Here is a 7,500-nt window from a genome sequence, read left to right as displayed (position 1 = left end):
GACGCTGCGGGCAGCCCGAGCGAACGGGCGCCGGCGCCGGCGCGACGGCCCTCCGATGTGGGACCTCTGCGTGCGTCGGAAAAAAATGTGACATTCGGGCCGTCTCGGTCTCGCCAGATACGTTTCGCGCCGAGGCATTGGCGGGCGGGGCCGCGAGGCCGCGCTCGCCGCGTCCCCGGCGCTGGAGTGGACCCGCGGCCGGAGGAGCCGTCCGCCCGAGCGCCTGGCGGCGCCGGCGGGGGCCCTCCGATGGCAGGTTGTAATCGCCGATCGGTCGGTGCGGGGGTGTGGGTGCGTGGCCGCGAGGAGCGGCCGCCGGCCTTCGGTCCGTGTTAGTAAGGCGCCCGCCTGGAGCGGGGCCGGGGCGAGCGCGAGGGCCGCCCCCGTGCATTGGTCTGTGTTCGTTAAGCGGCCCGCTTGGAGCGAGGCCGGGGCGAGCCGAAAGGCCGCCCGCTTCTCCGGTCCGTGTTCGTTAAGCGGCCCGCCTGGAGCGAGGCCGCGGCGAGCCAAAAGGCCGCCCGCTTTCTCTGGTCCGTGTTCGTTAAGCGGCCCGCCTGGAGCGAGGCCGCGGCGAGCCAAAAGGCCGCTTGCTTTCTCTGGTCCGTGTTCGTTAAGCGGCCCGCCTGGAGCGAGGCCGGGGCGAGCCGAAAGGCCGCCCGCTTTCTCTGGTCCGTGTTCGTTAAGCGGCCCGCCTGGAGCGAGGCCGCGGCGAGCCAAAAGGCCGCTTGCTTTCTCTGGTCCGTGTTCGTTAAGCGGCCCGCCTGGAGCGAGGCCGGGGCGAGCCGAAAGGCCGCCCGCTTTCTTTAGTCCGTGTTCGTTAAGCGGCCCGCTTGGAGCGAGGCCGGGGCGAGCCGAAAGGCCGCCCGCTTTCTTTAGTCCGTGTTCGTTAAGCGGCCCGCTTGGAGCGAGGCCGGGGCGAGCCGAAAGGCCGCCCGCTTTCTCTGGTCCGTGTTCGTTAAGCGGCCCGCCTGGAGCGAGGCCGCGGCGAGCCAAAAGGCCGCCCGCTTCTCCGGTCCGTGTTCGTGTTTAATATTCGGCCCGCCCGCTCGGAGCGAGGCCGGGGAGAGCGGCTAAGCCGACCGCTTCTCCGGTCCGTGTTCGTGTTTCATAAGCGGCCCCCCCGAAAGGCCGCGGCGAGCCAAAAGGCCGCCCGCTTCTCCGGTCCGTGTTCGTGTTTAATATTCGGCCCGCCCGCTCGGAGCGAGGCCGGGAAGAGCGGCTAAGCCGACCGCTTCTCCAGTCCGTGTTTCATAAGCGGCCCCCCCGAAAGGCCGCGGCGAGCGGCAAAGCCGCCCGCTTCTCCAGTCCGTGTTCGTGTTTAATATTCGGCCCGCCCGCTCGGAGCGAGGCCGGGAAGAGCGGCTAAGCCGACCGCTTCTCCGGTCCGTGTTCGTGTTCGTGTTTCATGAGCGGCCCCCCCCGAAAGGCCGCGGCGAGCGGCAGAGCCGCCCGCTTCTCCAGTCCGTGTTCGTGTTTAATATTCGGCCCGCCCGCTCGGAGCGAGGCCGGGAAGAGCGGCAAAGCCGCCCGCTTCTCCAGTCCGTGTTCGTGTTTCATTAGCGGCCCCCCCCACCCGGAGCGAGGCCGCGGCGAGCGGCAACGCCGCCCGCTTCTCCAGTCCGTGTTCGTGTTTCATAAGCGCCCCCCCCCCCCCTTCCGGAGCGAGGCCGCGGCGAGCGGCAAAGCCGCCCGCTTCTCCAGTCCGTGTTCGTGTTTCACATTGCCGGGGAGCCAGGCACTCATTTGTGATAAAAGTGGCACTCTGTCATATTTTCAGAAAAGTGGGACTTTGCCATATTTTCGAAAAAGTGGGACTTTGTCATATTTTCGAAAAGTGGGACTTTGTCATATTTTCGAAAAAGTGGGACTTTGTCATATTTTCGGCTCCAAAAGCTCTTAAAATGCTGTTCCCTATATATGTGCCGATAGTGTTTTGGAGATCTGGGTCAAACCTCCGCATCTTTTTGGTTTGAGGGTAGAGGTGGGGGGTCAACGCAAAAGATGCGGGCACTTAGTCATTTTTTCGGTTGGGCGACCAGGGGCGCTGTTGGCACTTTGTCATTTTTTCGGCTGGGCGACCAGGGGCGCCGTTTGCACTTAGTCATTTTTAAGGCTGGGCGACCAGGGGCGTTGAGTGTTTGGGCGACCAGGGGCGCCGTTGGCACTTAGTCATTTTTTCGGCTGGGCGACCAGGGGCGTTGAGTGTTTGGGCGACCAGGGGCGCCGTTTGCACTTTGTCATTTTTTCGGCTGGGCGACCAGGGGCGTTGAGTGTTTGGGCGACCAGGGGCGCTGTTTGCACTTAGTCATTTTTTCGGCTGGGCGACCAGGGGCGTTTGTTTGCTGGGCGACCAGGGGCATTTTTGACACTTTGCCGTTTTTATGGATGGGCGACCAGGGGCGTTTGTTTGCTGGGCGACCAGGGGCATTTTTGACACTTTGCCGTTTTTATGGATGGGCGACCAGGGGCGTTTGTTTGCTGGGCGACCAGGGGCATTTTTGACACTTTGCCGTTTTTATGGATGGGCGACCAGGGGCGTTTGTTTGCTGGGCGACCAGGGGCATTTTTGACACTTTGCCGTTTTTATGGATGGGCGACCAGGGGCGTTTGTTTGCTGGGCGACCAGGGGCATTTTTGACACTTTGCCGTTTTTATGGATGGGCGACCAGGGGCGTTTGTTTGCTGGGCGACCAGGGGCATTTTTGACACTTTGCCGTTTTTATGGATGGGCGACCAGGGGCGTTTGTTTGCTGGGCGACCAGGGGCATTTTTGACACTTTGCCGTTTTTATGGATGGGCGACCAGGGGCGGCTAGTGGCTGGGCGACCAGGGGCATTTTTGACACTTTGCCGTTTTTATGGATGGGCGACCAGGGGCGGCTAGTGGCTGGGCGACCAGGGGCATTTTTGACACTCTGCCGTTTTTATGGATGGGCGACCAGGGGCGTTTATTGGCTGGGCGACCAGGGGCATTTTTGACACTTTGCCGTTTTTATGGATGGGCGACCAGGGGCGGCTAGTGGCTGGGCGACCAGGGGCATTTTTGACACTTTGCCGTTTTTGTGGATGGGCGACCAGGGGCGGCTAGTGGCTGGGCGACCAGGGGCATTTTTGACACTTTGCCGTTTTTATGGATGGGCGACCAGGGGCGTTTATTGGCTGGGCGACCAGGGGCATTTTTGACACTTTGCCGTTTTTGTGGATGGGCGACCAGGGGCGCCGTGTGGCTGGGCGACCAGGGGCGTTTGTGGGACCGGGATGACACCGGCACTTTGCCTTTAATTCGGCCGCTCCAGGGAACCAGGAACGCCGGCCTCTGCTCAGCACAAGTCGGCCTGAAGTGGGACTTTGTCATATTTTAATCCTGGGCGACCAGGGGCGTTTGAGGGACCGGGATGACACCGGCACTTTGCCTTTAATTTGGCCGCTCCAGGGAACCAGGAACGCCGGCCTCTGCTCAGCACAAGTCGGCCTGAAGTGGGACTTTGTCATATTTTAATCCTGGGCGACCAGGGGCGTTTGAGGGACCGGGATGACACCGGCACTTTGCCTTTAATTTGGCCGCTCCAGGGAACCAGGAACGCCGGCCTCTGCTCAGCACAAGTCGGCCTGAAGTGGGACTTTGTCATATTTTAATCCTGGGCGACCAGGGGCGTTTGAGGGACCGGGCAGACACCGGGACATTGCCTGTTATTTGGCCGCTCCAGGGAACCAGGCAGGTCGGCCTCTGTTCAGCACAATTCGGCCTGAAGTGTGACTTTGTCATATTTTAAGGCTGGGCGACCAGGGGCGCTGTTGGCACTTTGTCATTTTTTGGGCTGGGCGACCAGGGGCGCTGTTGGCACTTTGTCATTTTTTCGGATGGGCGACCAGGGGCGTTGAGTGTTTGGGCGACCAGGGGCGTCTGTGGGACTTTGTCATTTTTTCGGCTGGGCGACCAGGGGCGTTTAGTGTTTGGGCGACCAGGGGCGTTTGTGGGACTTTGTCATTTTTTGGGCTGGGCGACCAGGGGCGTTTGACACCGGCACTTTGCCTAATTTTTAGCCGCTCCAGGGAACCAGGCAGGTCGGCCTCATTCCTGCACTTCTGCCCCTGAGTTGGGCGACCAGGGGCGTTTGAGGAACCGGGCGGACAGCGGCACTTTGCCTGATATTTGGCCGCTCCAGGGAACCAGGCAGGTCGGCCTGACTTCAGCACTTCTGCCGGTAAGTTGGGCGACCAGGGGCGTGTGAGGAACCGGGCGGACAGCGGCACTTTGCCTAATATTTGGCCGTTTCAGGGAACCAGGCAACTCGGCCTGACTTCAGCACTTCTCCCCTGAGTTGGGCGACCAGGGGCGTTTGGGGAACCGGGCGGACAGCGGCACTTTGCCTAATATTTGGCCGCTCCGGGGAACCAGGCAGGTCGGCCTCATTTCAGCACTTCTGCCGGTCAGTTGGGCGACCAGGGGCGTTTGGGGAACCGGGCGGACACCGGCACTTTGCCTGTTATTTGGCCGCTCCAGGGAACCAGGCAGGTCGGCCTGACTTCAGCACTTCTGCCCCTGAGTTGGGCGACCAGGGGCGTTTGGGGAACCGGGCGGACACCGGCACTTTGCCTAATATTTGGCCGATTTTGGGAACCAGGCAGGTCGGCCTCACTTCAGCACTTCTGCCCCTGAGTTGGGCGACCAGGGGCGTTTGGGGAACCGGGCGGACACCGGCACTTTGCCTAATATTTGGCCGCTCCAGGGAACCAGGCAGGTCGGCCTCACTTCAGCACAATTCGGCCTGAAGTGTGACTTTGTCATTTTTTAAGGCTGGGCGACCAGGGGCGCTGTTAGCACTTAGTCATTTTTAAGGCTGGGCGACCAGGGGCGCTGTTGGCACTTAGTCATTTTTTCGGCTGGGCGACCAGGGGCGTTGAGTGTTTGGGCGACCAGGGGCGCTGTTGGCACTTAGTCATTTTTTCGGCTGGGCGACCAGGGGCGCCGTTGGCACTTAGTCATTTTTTCGGCTGGGCGACCAGGGGCGTTGAGTGTTTGGGCGACCAGGGGCGCTGTTGGCACTTAGTCATTTTTTCGGCTGGGCGACCAGGGGCGTTTAGTGTTTGGGCGACCAGGGGCGTTTGTGGGACTTTGTCATTTTTTGGGCTGGGCGACCAGGGGCGTTTGACACCGGCACTTTGCCTAATTTTTAGCCGCTCCAGGGAACCAGGCAGGTCGGCCTGACTTCAGCACTTCTCCCCTGAGTTGGGCGACCAGGGGCGTTTGAGGAACCGGGCGGACAGCGGCACTTTGCCTAATTTTTAGCCGCTCCAGGGAACCAGGCAGGTCGGCCTCAATTCAGCACTTCTGCCCCTGAGTTGGGCGACCAGGGGCGTTTGGGGAACCGGGCGGACAGCGGCACTTTGCCTGATATTTGGCCGCTCCAGGGAACCAGGCAGGTCGGCCTGACTTCAGCACTTCTGCCGGTAAGTTGGGCGACCAGGGGCGTGTGAGGAACCGGGCGGACAGCGGCACTTTGCCTAATATTTGGCCGTTTCAGGGAACCAGGCAACTCGGCCTGACTTCAGCACTTCTCCCCTGAGTTGGGCGACCAGGGGCGTTTGGGGAACCGGGCGGACAGCGGCACTTTGCCTAATATTTGGCCGCTCCGGGGAACCAGGCAGGTCGGCCTCATTTCAGCACTTCTGCCGGTCAGTTGGGCGACCAGGGGCGTTTGGGGAACCGGGCGGACAGCGGCACTTTGCCTGATATTTGGCCGCTCCAGGGAACCAGGCAGGTCGGCCTGACTTCAGCACTTCTGCCGGTAAGTTGGGCGACCAGGGGCGTGTGAGGAACCGGGCGGACAGCGGCACTTTGCCTAATATTTGGCCGTTTCAGGGAACCAGGCAACTCGGCCTGACTTCAGCACTTCTCCCCTGAGTTGGGCGACCAGGGGCGTTTGGGGAACCGGGCGGACAGCGGCACTTTGCCTAATATTTGGCCGATTTTGGGAACCAGGCAACTCGGCCTCATTTCAGCACTTCTCCCCTGAGTTGGGCGACCAGGGGCGTTTGGGGAACCGGGCGGACACCGGCACTTTGCCTAATATTTGGCCGCTTTAGGGAACCAGGCAACTCGGCCTCATTTCAGCACTTCTCCCCTGAGTTGGGCGACCAGGGGCGTTTGGGGAACCGGGCGGACAGCGGCACTTTGCCTAATATTTGGCCGCTCCAGGGAACCAGGACGCTCGGCCTGACTTCAGCACTTCTGCCCCTGAGTTGGGCGACCAGGGGCGTTTGGGGAACCGGGCGGACACCGGCACTTTGCTCTTTTTTTGGCCGCTTTAGGGAACCAGGCAACTCGGCCTCATTTCAGCACTTCTGCCCCTGAGTTGGGCGACCAGGGGCGTTTGGGGAACCGGGCGGACACCGGCACTTTGCCTAATATTTGGCCGATTTTGGGAACCAGGCAACTCGGCCTCATTTCAGCACTTCTCCCCTGAGTTGGGCGACCAGGGGCGTTTGGGGAACCGGGCGGACACCGGCACTTTGCTCTTTTTTTGGCCGCTTTAGGGAACCAGGCAACTCGGCCTCATTTCAGCACTTCTGCCCCTGAGTTGGGCGACCAGGGGCGTTTGGGGAACCGGGCGGACAGCGGCACTTTGCCTAATATTTGGCCGCTTTAGGGAACCAGGCAACTCGGCCTCATTTCAGCACTTCTCCCCTGAGTTGGGCGACCAGGGGCGTTTGGGGAACCGGGCGGACACCGGCACTTTGCTCTTTTTTTGGCCGCTTTAGGGAACCAGGCAACTCGGCCTCATTTCAGCACTTCTGCCCCTGAGTTGGGCGACCAGGGGCGTTTGGGGAACCGGGCGGACAGCGGCACTTTGCCTAATATTTGGCCGCTTTAGGGAACCAGGCAACTCGGCCTCATTTCAGCACTTCTCCCCTGAGTTGGGCGACCAGGGGCGTTTGGGGAACCGGGCGGACACCGGCACTTTGCTCTTTTTTTGGCCGCTTTAGGGAACCAGGCAACTCGGCCTCATTTCAGCACTTCTGCCCCTGAGTTGGGCGACCAGGGGCGTTTGGGGAACCGGGCGGACACCGGCACTTTGCCTAATATTTGGCCGATTTTGGGAACCAGGACACTCGGCCTCAGTTTGCCACTTCCCAGCCTGAAGTTGGACTTAGTCGTTTTTACAGCCGGCCCGAGAACCGGGCGGACAGCGGCACTTTGCCTAATATTTGGCCGCTCCAGGGAACCAGGCAACTCGGCCTGACTTCAGCACTTCTCCCCTGAGTTGGGCGACCAGGGGCGTTTGGGGAACCGGGCGGACACCGGCTTTTTGCCTAATATTTGGCCGCTCCAGGGAACCAGGACACTCGGCCTGACTTCAGCACTTCTGCCCTGAGTTGGGCGACCAGGGGCGTTTGGGGAACCGGGCGGACAGCGGCTTTTTGCCTAATATTTGGCCGCTCCAGGGAACCAGGCAACTCGGCCTGACTTCAGCACTTCTCCCCTGAGTTGGGCGACCAG

The sequence above is a fragment of the Hippichthys cyanospilos genome, unplaced genomic scaffold (assembly GCF_059441005.1).
Source record: "Hippichthys cyanospilos isolate Australia breed blue-spotted pipefish unplaced genomic scaffold, RoL_Hcya_1.0 HiC_scaffold_69, whole genome shotgun sequence".
Lineage (NCBI taxonomy): Eukaryota > Metazoa > Chordata > Actinopteri > Syngnathiformes > Syngnathidae > Hippichthys > Hippichthys cyanospilos.
This window is presented reverse-complemented; position numbering follows the sequence as displayed.